The 20,066-nt window shown below is 47.7% G+C and overlaps 2 long non-coding RNA genes across 3 annotated transcripts in view; one reads left to right on the top strand and one right to left on the bottom strand.

Annotated features, from left to right (window-relative positions):
* The window catches only part of LOC106738199 (uncharacterized), a 35,053-nt gene extending 18,794 nt beyond the window's left edge, over nucleotides 1-16,259 (top strand). Inside the window, exon 5 of one of the 2 annotated variants that reach the window (XR_009462981.1) lies at nucleotides 15,661-16,259. This is a non-coding gene — a long non-coding RNA (uncharacterized LOC106738199). Of the gene's footprint in view, nucleotides 1-14,765 lie in introns of both variants that reach the window. The other variant, XR_002091826.2, reaches the window with a different exon arrangement.
* Nucleotides 12,837-20,004, bottom strand: LOC109284385 (uncharacterized). Its single transcript, XR_002091828.2, has 2 exons — nucleotides 18,384-20,004; nucleotides 12,837-17,851 (listed from the first exon to the last, which is right to left on the bottom strand). It is a non-coding gene; the product is annotated as an uncharacterized LOC109284385 (long non-coding RNA).
* Between the last annotated feature and the right edge of the window lie 62 nt (nucleotides 20,005-20,066).

Genomic DNA, 20,066 nt, shown 5'->3' with positions numbered 1-20,066 from the left:
GGATTCTGCCATTTTATGCCAAGAATGATTTTGGCTTCATGTTTGAATAGGCATCCATTTTTGATCATCTTTAAAGGTTCAATGGTTTTTATCTTTTGCAGGGCAGAAAAGCATATTGGTTTGTCATTATGACCCACATAAACTCTTACTTCTATAACCCTGCACCAAAAGTGGAACTCAGCATTGAACAGGATGGGGTAATTCATCTCATTTACATCCTTTCTGATAAGAAGGCTGTCAATTAGTGATGGTGGTGGTGGTGGTTTGTGAAGTAGATGCCTGCCTACTGAGAACTAGACTGGGGTGCTCAACTCTTGGCCCACAGGCCAGATCCAGCCTGAGGAGCTGTGTCATCCAGCCTTCTGGGTTCCTTATGGGACCAGAAATCAGATGTTAATGGCTACTTCCTTGTTGCCAAATTTTCAGACTGCTAGGAAGCCTGGTTGGCAGGACATATATATCTGTGTTACAGATCAGGCACATAGGGCTGGGGCAGTGTGGGGCCTAATAAGGGCACTCAGGGCCAGGCCAAGGTAGCACAGGACCCAGCCTGGATGTGTAGGGCCTGGCTAAGACGGAGTGGGGTCCAATCTGTGTGCATGGGGCCAAGGCAGTGCAGGGCTGTTCTGGGTACTCAGGGCCAAGCTGGGATGGCACGGGGCCTGATCTGGGCAGCACAGAGCCTGATCCTGATGCACAGGGCCCATATGGGCTTGTGAAACCCAACCCTGCATGCCAGCCCCTCTTCACTCATCAGGCCCATGGGGCCAAAAGGTTGAGCACCGCTGACCTACACTGAGTTCACCAAAGCTATTTCATAGACACCAGTGAATGACTATCATAAGGTTAGACAAGGTTCCTTGGGTGAATTTGATATCTTTTATTAGACCAACCCAAATGGTTGGAGAATAGTTATTAAGCAAGCTTTCGGGTTCAAAAAGGGGTTTTGAACCTGAAAGCTTGCTTAATAACTATTATCCAACCATTTGGGTTGGTCTAATAAAAGATATCAAATTCACCCAAGGAACCTTGTCTGCCTATATCCTTAGACCAACACGGCTACAACCTAAACCCCTGTATCATAAGGTTACACTTTTCAGTCACTGCTCATATCATATAGTTGAGATCTGAACCAATAAGCTTGGAAAGGAAATCTGGCTGGAGCATGACTTACAATGGAAGGGCAATGATAGAGTTCACAGCAATTCATTCATACAGGTCTGACTGCTCATGTAGGTTCCTGGCTGTATTACAGGACCTTCACCTTATCCAGGAAGTACACAGCCCCAGTAGGAGTAACGCCTTGCTGGACCTGGTCCTGGCCACAGGGGATGACCTGGTGAGGGGATGGCAGGTCCTTGACCACCTGGGCAATAGCAATCATCACTGCTGGATTTCATTATCCAACACAGGGCGTCAAGGGCTCACACCAAGGCTAATGCCCTTGACTTCAGAAGGGCCAATTTCAATGAGCTTAGGAGATTAGTGTGGGAGGCACTAAGGGCCCAGAAAGTAGAGGAGATGGGAGTCCATGAGGGATGGTCGTACCTTAAGGGAGCGATTCTCCAGGCCCAAAGGATAACAGTCCCTGAGAGAAGCAAGCGGGGTAAGAGTGCTCAGAAACACCCTTGGCTCAGCAAGGGTATTCAGGAATGCCTGAGGACTAAAAGGGAGGCATACAACCAGTGGAAGGGAGAAGCTATCACCAAGGAGGAGTACTCCTCCTCGGCCCGGGAGTGTAGGAGGGCTATTAGGAATGCCAAGGTACAGATGGAACTCAGGCTAGCGTCCAGGATTAAGGACAACAAAAAGTCCTTTTTCTAGTACATTGGGAGCAAGAAGAGGGCACCAGCCAATGTAGGGCCCCTGCAAGACGCAAACAGTAATCTTGTGGCTTCGCCAGACAAGAAAGCTGTTATTTTTAACAGTTTATTTACCTCTGTTTTCTTGAACAGGGACCGGGATATCCCACCTACCAGAGGTAGGGACAATCTTGGGGATAGCTCTATCAGGCCTTCAGTCAGTGCAGATGTAGTTAGGGATCTTCTGGAAGGGCTAGACATTTTTAAATCTGTGGGTCCAGATGCCCTCCACCCAAGGGCGTTGAAGCTGGCAGGGGTCATCGCAGAGCCCTTGGCCTGGCTGTATGAGCATTTGTGGTCATCTAGCCAGGTGCCGGGGGATTGGAAACTGGCTAATGTGGTCCCAGTTTTCAAGAAGGGGAGGAAGGAGGACCCAAGTAACTATAGGCCTGTAAGCCTCACCTCGGTGCTCGGGAAGATCTTGGAGAGAATCATCAAGGAGCACATCTGTGCGGGCCAGCAGGGGAGATCATGCTCAGGGGCAATCAGCATGGGTTTATCAAAGGCAGGTCCTGCCTGACCAAGTAACTAAATCCTTGGATGATGGTGTTGCCGTTGACGTAGTCTTTCTAGACTTTAAGAAGGCCTTTGACACTGTCTCTCACCCCATCCTCATCAATAAATTAAGCGACTGTGGCATTGATGCCTGCACAGTTGGATGGGTAAAAAATTGGCTGATGGGGCGCATCCAGAGAATAGTGGTGGATGGGTTGTACTCAACCTGGTGAGATGTGAGCAGTGGGGTACCCCAGGGCTCGTGCCCGCACTGTTTAACATCTTCATCAGCGACTTGGATGAGGGGGTGGAAAGCATGCTGTCCAAATTTGCTGATGACACTAAGATGTGGGGCAAGGTGGACACACTTGAAGGGAGAGAGAGGCTGCAACTAGATTTAGACAGACTACAAAAGTGGGCAGACGAGAATAGGATGGGGTTCAACGTAGACAAAATGCAGGGTGCTGCACCTTGGGAGAAGGAGTCCACAGCATACGCACAGGCTGGGGAGTTCCCTTCTTGAAAGCACAGAGGCAGAAAGGGATCTTGGAGTCATTATTGACTCCAAGATGAACATGAGCCGCCAATGCCAGACTGCAGACAGCAAGGCCAGCCATACCTTGTCATGCATCCAAAGGTGCATCTCAAGCTGGTCCAGAGAGGTGAGACTCCCCCTCTATGCGACTTTGGTCAGGCCGCAGTTGGAGTACTGCGTCCAGTACTGGGCGCCACACTTCAAAAGGGATGTGGCCAGCCTGGAGAGGGTTCAGAGGAGGGCCACCTGCTTGGTGAGAGGGCAGCAGGACAGGCCCTACGAGGAGAGACTGAAGGACCTGAACCTGTTCAGCCTCAGCAAGAGGAGGCTGAGGGGAGACCTAGTGGCTGCCTACAAGCTCATCAAGGGAGATCAATAGCAAATAGGTAGAGCCCTTTTCTCCCCAGCACCACCTGGGGTGACAAGGAACAATGGTAATAAACTGATAGAGAATAGGTTTAGGTTAGAGATCAGAAGGCAATATTTTACAGTTAGGGTGGCCAAAATCTGGAACCAACTTCCCAAGGAAGTGGTACTCGCCCCTACCTTGGGCAAATTCAAGAGGAGGTTGGATGATCACCTGTCTGGGGTCTTGTGAACCCAGCATTCATTCCTGCCTGTGGCAGGGGGTCAGGCTAGATGATCTGTTCAGGTCTCTCCTGATCCTAGCTACTATGAAACTACTGGAAATAGTTCTAAAGAGCCTCTAATTTGATTGTACTTTTTGAATGGGGTCTGATCCATCTAGGCCTACCTTGGACCTATGCCCTGATCTGAACTACCACTCTACAACTGAAAGACTTTGCTTATACCAGTAGTACCCTGAGCCATTCAATCCTCCATGTTGACAGCTTGAGGTATGATCTGTTGACATACACTGTGCCCTCTTCTGTATTACCTTGATGCTTAACTGTGTTTCTTGTTACCTAAGATAAGCTATACTTTGTCAACAGCTATGCATTAGGTGTACAGAGAGAATATATTCTTTCTAAATATAAGGACTGTGACTTGGATTTAATAGAAAATGCAGTTGTTCTCACCTTTTCATATGTAGGAATTGTGACCAGGTTTGGCAGGGGAGAGCAAATGGACTTTCCTTTTAATTATGGATACATAGTTTTGTGTGAGGAAATTCCTCAGTTTGTTTCTATGATAGCATGTGAACAGTGTACTGTATGGAAAAGGTTGACACCCAGGGATCTAACCCAAGAGTCCTTAAAGTTTATTTGACTCATGCCCACTGCAGAAAGTATGGGGTGGCTGTGAAAAGCACTTCTGTCATTTCCAGTGATGGGCCATATTCTAATGAGCCATTTTCATTTACATATAATTGTTTCTATAAGCTTCTATTAATACAATTAACATATAAAATATTATATTACCACACAGTATTTCATTGTTTATTTGTCTTACTGATTCTGTGATTCAGTGCTTATTTTAACAGCTGAATGTAGAGTCCCATTGTGTTTGCTGTTGTACAAACATACATGATCCTTGCCTTTAAATAGCTTTCAATGTTGGGACTAAAAAATAGTGCTAAAATTAGGGACAGGGTTCCCTTTTTGGACAGGTGCCAACTAAAAATTAAGGTTCATTAACACGGCTGCCTTTGAAACCCTGGTCTATCCTTGTAGCTTAGATAGGAGAGTCAGTATGACCAGAATCAGCTGATGATGTGAAGTTTCACTGGTACTGACAACACAAGCTGTAACACCAACACCACTGAAAGATGCGTGCTTATCATATATTTGAGATCTGAAACAGTCAGTAGCCTGGAAAGGAAATCTTCAAAGGTAGGTGGTGATGAAGGGACTAGCGTGCTTTAAAGGTAGGAAGGGACTAATCAGGATGAATCAACATCTGTGAGGGACAGGTTAGAGCGAGTCACTATTTCTGTACATAAGCACGGAGTATGCCCGAGCAAGTCTAGAGTCTGGCAGATTTCCCTCACTCTCCTGACTATGCTTTTTAAGGATGCATTATGTAATATGCTCAGGTTTTAGGTAGGATAAACAACAGTAAATAGTGCCAACCAGGGAAACTGAAAAAAAAGTTAAGATAGCTGCATTGGAGCAGGAGAGTCAATAAACAGCATTCTGTTTTTATTCTTGTTAAACTTTAAGAAGCTTCTATTGGTATCCACATTCCATTGTCACTAAAACAGACAACGGCTGTCTCATTATTGTATGCATTAAAACAACATCACTTGTGTGATGCTCATGTCCTTCTGAAAATATGGACATGCATCCTAAGCTTCTTGGATGCTTCCAGGAATGGATTACAAAGCCTTTTACTCCTGAATCACTGTTTGAATACAGCCCAAGAACCTAGTGACTAATGCTGTGGTTGTGAGAAGTTGATGGTTTTAGTAGACCAAGTCCTAAAAGATGACAACATGAATCCCCTCCCCACCTCAGTTAACCAACCCCTCCCCCCACTATCATATCTGCCAGCACTACAATCTTACTGGAAGTTGAATCAGAGAGGCAAAGGACTGAAAGTGTCTATAAAATTAATTTGATTTCTGGTTCTGTGTAACTAACAGGAAGAGTCCTGTTGTTAGAGCACCAAAGGGAAGATTACACTGGGCATGTCGACATGAGATGCTTTACTTGAGATTAGAACTAATTATTGCACAGTAAATGTCACCATCTACATGTGCGGACACTTACTGCACAGTAATCTGCTCTAATCCCAAGTAAATTTGCTACTGGTTAATGCAAGTAGCAAATTTACGCTTGATTACTTACTGTGCAGTAGTGCAAGTGTAGACGTCTGACCAGGAGCACATTTGCTCCAGTCAGCTAGGCAGCAGGGGGCAGGAAATTGTCCCTGCCCCTGAGAGCTGCCTGTTGCTGGAGTGGGCTCCACCACTGGAGCCTGGGTGGGGACAATGGCCTCCTGCCCCAGCAGCAGCGAACTCCCAGCAGCCCAGTCTGCAATTGCAAAGCCAGGCCTGGGAGATCCTTATCTCCCCGCCCAAGCTTGTGGGGCCTGGGCTGGGAGATTCTTCCCACGATAAGAATCTCTCAGTGCTGACCCTATGACCACGGAGCTGGCACTAGGAGATAAGGTTCTCCCAGCCCCATGACCATGGAGCTTGGGTTGGGAGATAAGGATCTCCTAGCCCTGGCCCCATTATTGTGATTGTAAAGCAAGGCTGGGAGCTCCCTGCTGCCAGAGCAATGGGACATTGTCCCCACCTGGGCTCCGGTAGTGAGGTCTGCCCCAGCAGCAAGCAGCTTCTGGGGGCAGGAAGCAATGTCCCAGCCCCTGCCAGAAGACAGCTTTTTTGACCTGGTGCTCCCTTCCAGCCCCTGGGCTAATACCCAGGAAAGCCTAGAGCTCCCCCTGGCTGCTGCAGGGGGCTGATGTAGGACCAGCAGGGGCGGGAGCAGATTGCTGCCATGAGCAGCAAATCTCCTTCCAAGTCTCTGCCAATGTAAGTGTGTGCCCGGGTCAGTTTACTCTTGACTGATTCTGCATTATTTTTCAGATGTAAATGCACCCACTATTACTAAACTGTATCAGCAGATAGTTACAGGCAGTCCTCGACTTACAGTGTTTCACGTTACAATGTTTCACACACACAAGGTTTATAAATTGACACTGTTTCAACTTTATGACGTCAGTTTCGACTTTACAACGCTTGATCCAATATGACGCCATGCCAGCGAACAAGTTGGCTGCATCGCTCATCTCCCTGGAGAACATCTGTCCAAACTTCCTTGGAAACTTTCTTTAAGAAGCAGACAAGACTCCTTGAGAGGCTGGATACCTTCAAGTCAGCTGGCCCTACACCCCAGGGTACTCAAGAAGCTGGCGAGCATCATAGCCCAACCTCTGGCACGGATCTTTGAGAACTCCTGGTGCTCTGGTGTACTGCCCGAAGACTGGAAGAAGGCCAACGTGGTGCCTATCTTCAAGAAAGGGAGGAAAGTGAATCCGGCAAACTATAGGCCCATCAGCCTGACTTCTATCCCAGGGAAGATCTTAGAAAAGTTTATTAAAGAGGCCATCCTTAATGGACTGGCTGACGCCAACTTCCTGAGGGATAGCCAGCACGGGTTTGTTGCGGGTAGGTCTTGCTTGGCCAATCTCATTTCCTTTTACGACCAGGTGACCTATCACCTGGACAAGGGAGAAGAGATTGATGTCGTATATCTTGACTTCAAAAAAGACTTTGATCTGGTATCCCATGATCACCTCTTGGCGAAACTGGCCAATTGTGGCCTTGGGTCCACCATGATCCGCTGGCTGGGAAATTGGCTCCGTGGTCGGACCCAGAGGACGGTAATTGACGGAAGTCAATCGTCATGGTGCCCTGTAACCAGTGGGGTCCCCCAAGGCTCTGTCCTTGGACCCATATTGTTCAACATCTTCATTAATGATGTGGACGTTGGAGTCAGAAGCGGACTGGCCAAGTTCGCCGATGACACCAAACTTTGGGGCAAAGCATCCACACCTGAAGACAGGAGGGTGATCCAGGCTGACCTGGACAGGCTCAGCAAATGGGCGGACGAGAACCTGATGGTGTTTAACACTGAAAAATGCAAGGTTCTCCACCTTGGGAGGAAAAACCTGCAGCATCCTCATAGGCTCAGCAGTGCTACGCTGGCTAGCACTACAGAAGAAAGAGACTTGGGGGTCATCATTGACCACAAGATGAACATGAGCCTGCAGTGCGATGCTGCGGCTAGTAAAGCGACCAAAATGCTGGCTTGTATCCATAGATGCTTCTCAAGCAAATCCTGGGACGTCATTCTCCCCTTGTACTTGGCCTTGGTGAGGCCGCAGCCAGAGTACAGAGTCCAGTTTTGGGCCCCACAATTCAAAAAGGATGTGGAGAAGCTTGAGAGAGTCCAGAGAAGAGCCACGCACATGATCAGAGGTCAGGAAAACAGACCTTACGATGACAGGCTGAGAGCTATGGGGCTCTTTAGCCTGAAAAAGCACAGGCTCAGGGATGATCTGATGGCTACCTATAAATTTATCAGGTGTGACCACCAGTATCTGGGGGAACATTTATTCACCAGAGTGCCCCAAGGGATGATGAGGTCGAATGGTTATAAACTACTGCAAGACTGTTTCAGGCTAGACATAAGGAAGAATTTCTTTACTGTCCGAGCCCCCAAGGTTTGGAATAGCCTGCCATCGGAGGTGGTTCAAGCACCTACATTGAACACCTTCAAGAGAAAGTTGGATGCTTATCTTGCTGGGATCCTATGAACCCAGCTGACTTCCTGCCCTTCGGATGGGGGGCTGGACTCGATCATCTTCCGAGGTCCCTTCCAGCCCTAATGTCTATGAAATCTATGACTCTAGGAAAACCTGCAGCCAAGACTCCTGAGAAGACTCCAGCCAAGAACCCTTCAAAAAGTCCAGCAAAGTCACCTCAAAGAAGTCCTTCCAAATCAATATGATTGTTATTTACAATATAAATACATTAATGAAGCTATATTACTCATCTATAATTGATCCAGTACAAAATTCTGGGGTATTTTTAGAAAAAATAGGGTATCAGGCCTTGGGTCAGGAACCAATCCCCCATTTATAACATTGTTTCTTATGAGAAAATTGGTTCTGAGTTACAATATTTCAATTTAAGACACGGTTTTTAGGAACCAATTGTGTCTTAAGTCCGAGGACTGCCTGTACTTCAGTCACCTGTTCTTCTTTGCAAGCATTTGTATGAGCTTAAAAATTCATTAGAAAAAATGCCTGTATATGGGGAAAATCTTTTCAAAAGATTTTTGGGCTGAGAAAAGGAGTGGCAGATTTGCTCAGAAAGAAGCAATTAACAACCAGTTGCTCTAATCAGTGGTTTCTATTGTCCACAGTAAGAACAACTGAGTTGTAATGAGGAAGGGAAAGATGTAAAACCAGATAAAAGTACTTAACATTCAGATGTTGTTTTATGAGAGGAAGTTAATTGTGATAGTCTAAAGTCAGGAGAAGGCAGGGCAGAGTTGCACCTTATAGACCGGTGCTCAACATCTGTGTCCTGATCTGAGGTCCAGGACAGGCATTGTGGGGCCCCATCCAGGCATGCAGAAGCAGGGTGGGCAGCCTGACCCTGACCCAGCCCTCCTCAGTGTAGGGGGTGTGGCCCATTCCCATGGGAGAAAGGGGGTGGGGCCTGCCCCCAACCTAGCTAGACAGGAAGAAATGGGGTGTAGCCCAATCCAAACGTGGCCAGGCAGAGGGAAGGGGGCATGGCCTGGATCTGTGGGGAAGGGAGAAGGGGCATGGGCCAGCCCTGAACCAGCTGCTTAGGGAAAGGGGGCATGGCCCAGCTCTGACCCACTGTGCAGGGCTTGGGATTTTGGCAATGGGGAGGGGAGGCAGTATTAACTGCTAATGTTCCCCCAATGCCAAATTTCCTGACCCTTGAGGAGCCTGCAGACTGGATTCCAAGGCTCCAGGGGCTGCATTTAGCCCACGGGCCGCATTTAGCCCACAAGCTGTTATAGACTCACTCAGTGGTTCTCAACCTTTTTAGACTCAAGGCACCACTTCGAAAATGCCAGTTCTTAATTTTCACTCATTTTTGACTACACGAAAATAATAGAGCTATTCTTCTATTGCAAAGAACTCAGAAAGACCACAACAGGTTAAAATGCTTTTAACACTATGCATTCCTATTTGAAATCTCTGGGTTTATTGTGTGAACCAGCATATTCACACACCTACTAGTGCTAATATTACATGGCACTCTGCAGCACCCTTAAAAGAATCTCAAGGCACCCCACAGTGCTCTGGCAACCTGGTTGAGCATCACTGACAAAGTAAGCTGTTGCTTACAAAAGCTTACACATCTGTGAATTAGTGTGTAACGTGCAACCCTGCCCTGCCTTCTGTGTTTTGTATTAAACTTTGTGGATCTGGGACTTAGGGAAAGCTGCTGAAACAAGGGAAGGTGTATGCGACTGGCTCATTATAATAATGGTCCCATTGGTAGGTTCTTACCTTAGTGAATAAATATTTGTATAATTTTCTGATCTTCCTTGATTTAAAAAAAAAAAGACATCACAGTGAGAAATGTGGCAATGCTTAGCAACAGAGAGCAAAAACTGTAGTGTTTCTTGTTTTGCACTACTGATAGGTTTTGGAAAGCATGTGATTTATATCACTGTATTTTCTTAAGAGAAATGTGTTTTGGGGGAAAAAGAAAAAAGGGGTAGAACATGATTATTTTACTAAAATTTGGTGGTCAAAATAAAGGGAGAAGAGGAAAAAAAGATAATTTTATTAATTTTTTTTAATGCAATTTGGGCATGTGTTTTTCTGAGCTTTTGGCTGTTCTTCAGGCATTTGGATACTGCATCCAATTTATTTGTGTATATGCTTGAAGTTTTGCCTGTCTGTTGAGTTGAATGCCCCTGCCCTAAAGAAGATACAGGGAAGGGAAAAGAGAATCCATTTTTCCCTAATCCTTGGTGATGTCAGAGGAGGGAGAACATAAATGTGATCTTCTTCTAGAACAACAGAAATGGTCATCTCATCACTGCTTGCCCCTGCTCACACATATTTTATTCACAAGGAATGGAATTTAATGATCTATGGACAGCCTAAGGATGGAGAAGAAATTCATTACATGGATTCATGTCCCAAAATGATAAATGAGGACTCCTGTTTAGCAGGGTTCCCAAAGTTGGTACGGCAATGAGGATGGATTATACATTGTTTGAACACCCTTTCCCTCTTATTCATTGTCAACTACTGTGGCACATTCGCTCTCTGGGGGCATTGCTGCGGAACAGTATATTCAAACACTGGCATGTTTAAGGAACAGGGGAAGGCTAAATGGACAACCAGGATCTACCTTTATTAACCCTCAGGGAAAACAAAACTGGCCATCAGAGCCATACTTTCATAGACTCTTAGCTTCAATGCAGGCCAGAAATCTGCAGATTTCCCTTTGACTCTGAACTCAAAGATAACTTTGCTTTGGGATATTCCCTGAGGTGCTCTCTAGTCCCTTTCTAACTGTTCCCTGATACTTGAGTCTTGTAAAGCAAACCAGCCCACTCTGCAGCTTAGTGCCTGCTCCACTCTTACTCCCTCACCCGATATAGCCATATCTAGAGGTCATTAATCAGGTTAGTCTGAAGTAAGGTGGAAGCTAAAGTGGTGTGGCATCTTATAGATTAACTGGTTCAGAGAGGTATGAACTTTTGTAGGCTACAACCTACTTTGTCAGATGCTAGCCATATCCAGAAAAGCCATGCTCACTCCCCTACCCACATCCTTGCAATTCCCCTGCTTAGCCCAAGAGTGAAATTTATCTGAGGGTTTCCAAAGGGATGGTTCCTGAAGGGGGATTTTAGGGCTGTCAGGCTAAATATGCTGCTTGTTTCTGTAAACATACCTCCAGTCCATTTCTTTCTAAATATTTATTTCTGGCTGTATCTTCTTATTAAAAGTGGCTCCCTCTTGAGCTGATTACGTCACTCGCTTCTACTTTTCAGCTTCCTGACTTGAATTCGTTGTGCAAAGAAATTGAGACAAATTCACCCCTAGCGCAATTCCACTAATTCTGCTGAAATCAAAGTATTTACTCTCAGGGTGAATCTGGCCCTGTATAGGATCTGAATTCGTTTCTTTCTCCTCTTCTGTGAAATGTGACTCCCTAGCACTGCCAGCGTTGCCTAAAATCACCTGCTGCCTGTCTCTTCATGAGCCAAACATATTGGACAGTACTAGCGTGATAACCAGGGATCCAGGTTTTCTATTTGCCATGGAAAAATGCAGTAAAATGTGGATTTTCTCATTTTAAGGAGAAAAACCTGGATTTTGTCTTTTTAAGGAGAAAAATGCAGGGAATGGTGGGTTTTCCCTTGCAGGCTGGCAGAGTTCCAGCCTGCAAGGGGCTAGGGAGAGCAGGAGAAAGGGGACCAACAGGGACTGCCATGTGCACACATACACATGCACATGGCTGCCAGGCAGCCTGGAGAGCAGCTCCTGCAGCTCCCAACAGGTAAGTCTGGCAGTTGGGGGACGGGGAGGGAATTGAGGCTCCCCATAGTGAGGGAGGGAGTTGGGTAGGGCTGGGGCTGCTGCCCAGCTGGTGTGGGGTGTGGGGCATGGGGCCATGTGCGGTCGCAGGGGCTGGACAGGAAGTGGGACACAATTGCAGGTGGCTCATCCTGGGGTGGGAGGGGTAGGGCTGGCTCCCCACCGCTGCATGCACTTCCAGGGGAAGTGGGGGGCACATACCCCCCCAATTTGGGGTGGGGGGAAGATGCAGGCTCAGGGCTCCTCTGGTCCAGCAGATGGGACCTGGCAGAGGTGGTGGGTGCAGTTGTGCCCCTCGCTGCTGCTGGGCAGGCAGGGGACACCTTGCCATGGCAGCGTGGGGCTCCTGGCAGTGACACAAGCCACCCACCCAGCCCCACTCTGCCCCACCAGGTCCTGCCTGCTGGGCCCTGAGGCCCTGGGGGGGAGGGCAGCAGGGCAGGGAGCCACAGCCCACACCTGTGTCCCCACCATGAGCCCCACTCCAGCTGTGCTGCAGATGAGAAAGGGGAAGCATGCTCTCCTCTGCCACAGCAGCTGCTGCCTCCTACAGGCGGCACCTGGGGCTTGGGCGCTGCTGTGGGGGGCAAGGCACTATGAAGCCAGGTCACTGGTCCCATAACCTTGACAGCTGGGGATCTGGCAGGGCTAGAGAGGGTGAAGGGCCTGTGGCTGGGGAGTGAGAAGCACCAGCAGGCCCAGGGGACTGTGGGTGGGGGGAGTGAGGGACACCAGCAGTGAGGGGCTGTGGCTTGGCAGTGAGGAGCAATGGCACAGGCAGGGCACCTGCATGTCAGGGCTGCATAGTGCCACAAAGCAGCTGGGGGACAGCCATAGCTGGACCTGCATCCTAGTGAGCGAAGGGGGCAGGGAGAGCTCTGATTTTCCATGATAAAAAAACCCCAAATCAAATGCCAAAATATATAGATATTTAGAATGTATTTTATTACTACTGAATTGCTCATCAAGAATGACAGATGGATTTCAAATAACAAAAACAAACAGATTTTACTTTTTATATTTATTAAATATTTATAAAACTTAAATAGGCTGAACATTTGAAGATACCAATCCCTTTCTGCACTTGCTGTTGTGCAGCAGGCTGGAGATATACCCACCAATGCTGCCACCTGAGTGCCTCTTTGCTGGGCAAGGGCAGCCGAGCTCTGTACCTTGCAATAGCCACCCACACCCCGGCGCTTCCTCTGCACCACCCCCGGGTGCCTCCTTCCCTGCTCAGGGCTTGGGATGGGGCCACTGCTGCTTGCCCACTGCCTCGTGTCTTTGCCCTGTTCCTGCTTTTCCTTAGCTGCTCCCCACACCCTTCTACCCTTCCCGCCATGCCAGGCTCCCAGTGTCCTCCCGGGAGGAGCTCAATAGAAACAGCCCTGGCCTGACTTTTTTCCCAGTTCTGGAAGTTCGAATCTTCCTGACATGGTCATTAAACAGGCGCTAAGGTTTAGCAAAGAAATTTCTCTGAAGACACAAATGTTCTCTCTCTTACAGTTTTCAAGTTGTTCACATGTAAAGAGTGTTACAGACAACAGACAGACAGATGGACTAAACCGCGCGCGTGTGTGTGTGTGTGTGTGTAGAAGATGGTGACTGAGGCACTGGCAGGTTTCCAAACTGCTTTAAAATTGTAAATATCACTAAAACATTGTGTTCAACTGATACCTGTATATGTACAGATCCCCAGGATCTGCACCAGGTGAGCAAGGCTGGGGCTGCACTGGGCAGGAGGCACTGTGAGCAGGGGTTATGCCCCCCTGCCACTCGCCCAGCTGGCACAGGGCTAGTGCGAGACTGAGGCACTGCACTGCCTCCGGACAAGTGGTACCCAGCAGCGGGAGCTGGCTCGGCCTCCCCACACCTCCTGGACAGGCAGCAGCTTTGCCCTGGCTGGGTGAGCAGCAGCATGGCATGGGGGGGATGTGTGCCTCCAGATCGGGGCAGGGTGGGCAGCAGAGTGGAGGCTGTGGGGGGGCAGACCTTCCCCCAGCCCAGGTCCCAGCCCCAATTCCTCTCTCATTGCAGGGGTATTGATCTGGGCCCCCACACCCCTCCCGACTCCTCTCCCCCACAACAGACTTACCAGCTGGATGCAGCTGTGTTGACTGTGGCAAAGAAGCCAATCCCCCATTTATAACATTGTTCCTATGGGAAAACTGGTTCCAAGTTACAATGTTTTGACTTAAGACGCATTTTTTAAGAACCAATTGTGTTGTAAGTCTGAGGAGTGCCTGTAATGGTGTTTCATTTTAATCATGGTTTTTGGGTTTTTTTAATCGGGGAATTTGCATTTTTAATCAGAGATTTTGCAATTTTTAAACAGAAAACCAAGATCCCTTCTGCTAAGTCAAGTGTAGCTAATCCTTCCCATTTGGTTTCAGCACCAGATTGGAAAACTTTATATTTCTTTTAAATCCAAAGACTTTGGTGACTTGTTTAGAGGCTAAATGAACAAAAACATCCACATACGAAAGTTATGCTCAACTTCTACAGCATTTTTCATCTCTGTCATTTCCTCCCAATTGTATCTGGTTTATGATTAGAACTCCCTAATTTTATTTAAATCTCTAAATCTCAAATGAACAAGTTGTTTGTAGGCTACATTGCTACATAAGCATTATACAGTATATTGGCAGACCAACTGCTGTCAAATTGTATTCCCTAACCCTGGAACTACACCCAAGCAGTTGCTTTTGACTATTTTTAACTTCTGGTAAACATTATGCAAATAGTTTTAGTATAACCATATTTTCCTCATGCCAGATTTCTCTCTGAGCCTCAAAAGGCACTTATGTACTTTCTTGGTGATATGATTTTTAATTTCTTTTCCTTTTATTTTCAAGATGCTCAAGGATGCTGTGTCTTGTCTTCCTTGTCATCATAAAGGGCTACATACCTGGAGCAGGAGCTTTCTCAGTTCTCATTTGAAGTGACTAATTCGTACATATATTTCAGTTTCTAGACAAAGCTAATGCTAGTTGTAAACAAAGACAACTTTTCATCTAAATTTCTTTTCAAGACTTCGAGTTAAATCATGGTTTGTGAAACCAAAAAAAAGAAGAAAATCTTCAACTATAGCAGTACTTTAAGCCGTGACTTAAAGTACTGCTAAGTACTTACTTGGATGACTACACAGTCCAGTGGGTGGCGAATTGGCTGGAGGGTCGCACCCAGAGAGTCGTGGTGGATGGGTCGGTTTCGACCTGGAAGGGTGCGGGCAGTGGGGTCCAGCAGGACTTTTGTTACATTTGCTTCTCTTTGGCACTTTGTTAGCAGTCGTGCACTTAAACCCCTAAATTTAAGAAACACCATAAAATGTTCACATTGAAACTTCTGGTTAAAACGAACGTAAAACTCAGCAGGCATAAGCAGAAGAGAAGGAAGTTTAGATGAACAGGATTCACCATTTATTTTACTACTATCTGGAATGAGGAAATAAAGATTGGGAGAGAGGAAGCAGGAGAGGAAGTTTTAATGGTGCTCCGATTTAAGGCAGTGAAGTGGGACTATTTGTGTTCAGTTCCTAGCTCTGTCACAGACTTCCTGTGTGACCCTGAACAAGTCACTTAATCTATTTGTGGATTGGTCTCCTCATTTATACATTTGGTATGGGACCCTGTGGGGAACAGCGAGAAACTCATTCACATTGTAAGGTGTTCTGATAACTTCTGAAAAATGTCAGTCAACATCTGTTGCTCAGCTCCAGCACAACCAGCTCAATCAACAATTTTTCCACAGGACTGATCAGAAGTCACAACACAAGTTGGTCCCTAACTCCACTCCACCTCTCAATCTGCAGTATCTTGTATTTGTCTGTTCTCCAAGACCCTGTTTCCAGCAACAGGCATTGGGATGTCATGAAACAGATGCTTCAGACCGAAAGAACACATATTGTAAGTCAGGGCTGTCAACTTCCAGTTAACCAGGAACTGCGCATGGCCTGCAGGCTGCCCATTAGACGGCCCTGCTTAAGTGAAAACATCCAAGTAGCTGTTTTGAGGATGCATTAGTGTTGCAAGAACAACCACAATGCACTAATTGAGGGGTGTCAAACGTGCAGTCCATGGAACACGGGACTTGTGGTAGGTCAGGAAATCTGGGGGCAGGCCTAGTGAGGGGCAGGGCCTGTTGCAGAATCTGAGGCTATGGGGCCCTGTTGTGCACATGGCAACAGGGAGAGAAAGGGCTGCACTGCCACGGCCCCAGTGGCCCTGCTGCTGCTTTGCTTGTCTTTGCTGGTCCTGCTGCCACTTGCTTCTCCATTGCTGCCAGGTTTGGATCTGGGCCAGGGCCTGGGCTGAATTGCACCCCTGCATTAAATCTTTCAAGCAATTGCTGTCCTTGCTGTGTTTTGTTTTTTTTTACTGACACACTTCCTATACTTCCTTCTGGTACTCTAGCACAGCTGAGCACATTTGTTTTGGAAAGTGGAAGCCATGCATGCAAGATCTCCAAACAGGAGCCATGTTTGTTTGAACAAATTTGAAAGGAAACAAATGTAATTGCTTTTAAATGACAGACTTGCAAAAATCCCAAACCAAACCAAACCAGCAGATAGTATTTTCACATGTCTATAATTCACACAGGCTTTTTTCAGTGTGAAAGCATGCAAGTAGTCCATTATGTGAGGGGTGTCAAGCTTCCTTGGCCCCTGGGCTGGATCCTCATATGGGAGCAGTGTTGGGCCAAGCAGTTGTGGTGGCAGCTGTAGGGGTTACCACAGCCATTATTTGCCCCCTGTCACCCACACAGGTGTGTAGTGGGGCCATGCCCCACTCCCAAATTCCTGGTCCCTCTATCTTGTCCATGGGCAGTACGTCTGACATCCCTGCTTTACATGACTCAAACAGTTATACACGCATTCATTCTTGCATACAAGATTTTTCTCAGTATTTTAATCATAAAAACTATAGATGTCAGATGCAGGGTTTTCCTGGCAACTGGAAATATCTATCTTGAATTATTACTATTATATATCCATTTGTGATTTGTCTATCACAGTCATTTCCTTGATTCTTCTGGAATGTCTCTGACCTCTTTTCTCTTTATTTATGGTCATCTGTTTCCAGGCTGCTTTTGTTTTTGCAACGTACCTAAGGCACTGAGTAAAGGTGTATACCTGTTATAGCACAACTACATCTGCACATTTGCTTACATCAGTCACTACCACTAACAATCTTAAGTTGAAACTAAGTCTGCTACGTCTGGTTTGTTTATCTTCTCATGTGATTTTTCTCATCAGGCCTTTTGCTCTGTTTAATTTGATTTCACTACTGAGTTCGCTGGACATGCCACCTACTTTCTTTTACTTACTTGAGCAGGCTACTTGTAGCATCTGCAAAGGTTTACTTCGTGAAGATCACACAAAAGCCTGTTTTTGAGTGATCGTTAAGTGAACCTTCGTTAGCCAAATCCCTGCAGCTGGCTTAGGCCCCCTGAAAACAGCCAAGGCTGGCAACACTACGATTTACTTTGGGGTCTGTCCCTGTTCAGCACCCTTAGTGAACCCCCTTTACAGACATTATAGCCAAGTCTTATCTCTTCTGCTGCAAAAGATGCGATGTTTTTTATTTGCATTTTGTGAATTTAAATCAGCTCATTAATGCTGCATCTTAGATCTCTTTTGGAAGCTTAAGCTATCATTTTTCATATGGTCATCAGGCCTAGAAGCTGTAGTCATGAACTGCGCTGTGTCATATAGAAACACAAAAAACCCCTGTCCCTGCCTAAACAGTACACAATTAAAGTACAAGACACAAGAAAAAAAACAATGGAGCAGTATAAGACAGGCTACAGAGAATAACAACATGATGAGCAGTGGTCTCGGTTCACCAGTAGCCTAACTGATTTTGAGTCAATTTCTTACCGTATTAAATCCCAGGTGAAGGTGATGTACATTTGTGTCAGTCTCTCCCCCAATAGTGAGCCACTAAAGAGGAAAATATAGAACTACTGAGGTACAGAATTTCAATTAAAATATAATAGCCACAGCCCTGACTTTAGGACCCATTACTGATTATGTTAACAAAGCACTAACCGGATCTTCCACCCACACTTGTGCAGCACCTATCCAAGAGTGTGAAACAGACTAGGAGAACGAAAATAGTCCCCATTTAGTTTACTTCATCAGTATTTCAAGCTCAAATGTTTCCTTGGGTCACATCACACCTAAGTCTATTCTCCTGCCATGACTTACTGTTCCCTGGTATACCCCTGAAGGTAGTGCTCAGGGATTCCTTTAGTGGCTTGGGACTCATGCCCTACACCCCACCCTTTCCCACTCGGGTTTTACGATGGATCGTTGGCACAATGATGAGGGGCCCAGAAAGAAGGGGTGTGGCAGGGTTCTTGCCACTGTCCTATTGCTCCCAGAAAATCCCAAACACAACAGAAAATTTAACCAAAAGTACTAGGCCTGAGTGTTAGGCAGGGCAACATTGCCCCAGCTAGAAGTAGCTCACCTCTGAACATGGGGGATTGTGTGCCTGGTGCAATCTTCGCTCCTGTTACCAGGAATTTTCCTGCAGCTGATGATAAAATTCTTGTCAGTTGTGTCTCCTGATGCCCTAAACCCACACTGAGATCTTGGGAGGAGCTCTTCAGCTAGTGAAAGCAGACGGCTCTCACAATGATCTTTCCTGTGATGGATAGCAAGGAGATCCCTCTAATTTCCACAGGTGGGCTTGTCTCCTTTCTTGAAGACTGTCACAATCATGGCATCCCTGAGGTCATCTGGGATTTCCTTGTCGTTCCAAATCCTGAAGATGAGGGCGTGGAGCTGTGATTGAGCTCCTTTCCCCCTACTTGAAGATTTTGGCAGGAATTTCATCAGCTCAATGCCTTATTGTTCTTCACCTGCTTCAGCCTGAAGAAAAGACAGCTGAGAGGGGGCCTGGTAGCAGTACATCAAAGGCTTGGTGAGCAACTGTTCACCAGGGCACCCAAGGGGCAAACTAGGAGTAATGGCCACAAACTCCTGGAAAATTGATTCAGGATCAACATTAGGAAAAACTGTTTCACAGTCAGGGTGTCCAGATTGTGGAATAAGCCCCCTTCCGAGGTGGTGCAATCGCCTACCCAGGAAATTGGGTACTGGAAGTTGGGTACTGGACCTTGCTGGGGTCACCTGACCCCAGCTGTCTTTCCTACTTGGTGCAGGGGGCTGGACCCGATAATCTTCCAAGGTCCCTTCTGGCCCCTTACAATCTATGAAAAACATATGCCACATCTCGCCAAGGGCTGGGGGTGCCTGACCTGGTGTTGCAGGCTGGAGTTGAGAGCACTCTTATCAAAAAACAGGCTCTTCAAAATGCTCCTTCCAGCTGGCATTGCAGGCTCCCCTTTTCTTGATCAAGTCTCCTCCATCCTTAGGTCTCAAGGGGGTTGCTCCGAGTGCTCAGACCCCAGCCGGCTCTGAAAACACTGCAGTGTGACAGGCCCACACCCACCGAACCTCCCCATGTGTACCCCCCTTTCAGAGTCCTAGATCGGCCCGCCGGGCTGGTCGCAGCGGTGACACACGCGGCCGTGTCGCACCTCCCCGCTGACACACAGGTGTGGCTGGTCGGGGCAGGAGGGAGCTGCTCCAGTGGAGGGGACCCTCCCAGCGCCTCTCGGCTCTCCTGAGAGACGCACACTGTCCTTCAGGAAGGGGGCGGCCTGTGAGGCCCACCCGCCGTCCCCCAGACTCCTCAGAGACAGGGAAGACTTGAGGGGAGGGGGGGGGGCACCCAGCTGGGTCACGAACAGCAGAGGGTGCGGCTCTTCCTAGCCCCATCCTTCCTCACCGCTGAGGCCAGGATCAGCAGTGAGTCTGAACCGAGGGGTTTCAATGGTCACCCCGGGGCTTCCAGATGGGCTCCGCGCACATGGCGACGGTGGCGTATGCCCCCGACCCGCCAGCAAAAGGGGTAGCGCCCTGCCCGGGGGGCTGGGATCCACAGCCCATTTCAGGGCCACTAATGGCGGGAGACTGGCTTCCCTACCCCGCCAGGGCGGGAGCTGCCCGGATACCTGGGGGCTGGCGGCACTGTGGAGAGAAGAGCGCAGCTGCTGACGCGCCCCCGGCCCGCCCACGTCCCGGCAACCGTTACCGCCCCCTCCCCCCGCGCCGGGGGACGTTCCTGGCCGGCCACCGCCCCATG

Source organism: Alligator mississippiensis, chromosome 1 (genome assembly GCF_030867095.1).
Source record: "Alligator mississippiensis isolate rAllMis1 chromosome 1, rAllMis1, whole genome shotgun sequence".
NCBI classification, from domain to species: domain Eukaryota; kingdom Metazoa; phylum Chordata; order Crocodylia; family Alligatoridae; genus Alligator; species Alligator mississippiensis.
Note: the sequence above shows the minus strand (reverse complement) of the source record. Positions and strands in the feature narration are given on the sequence as shown.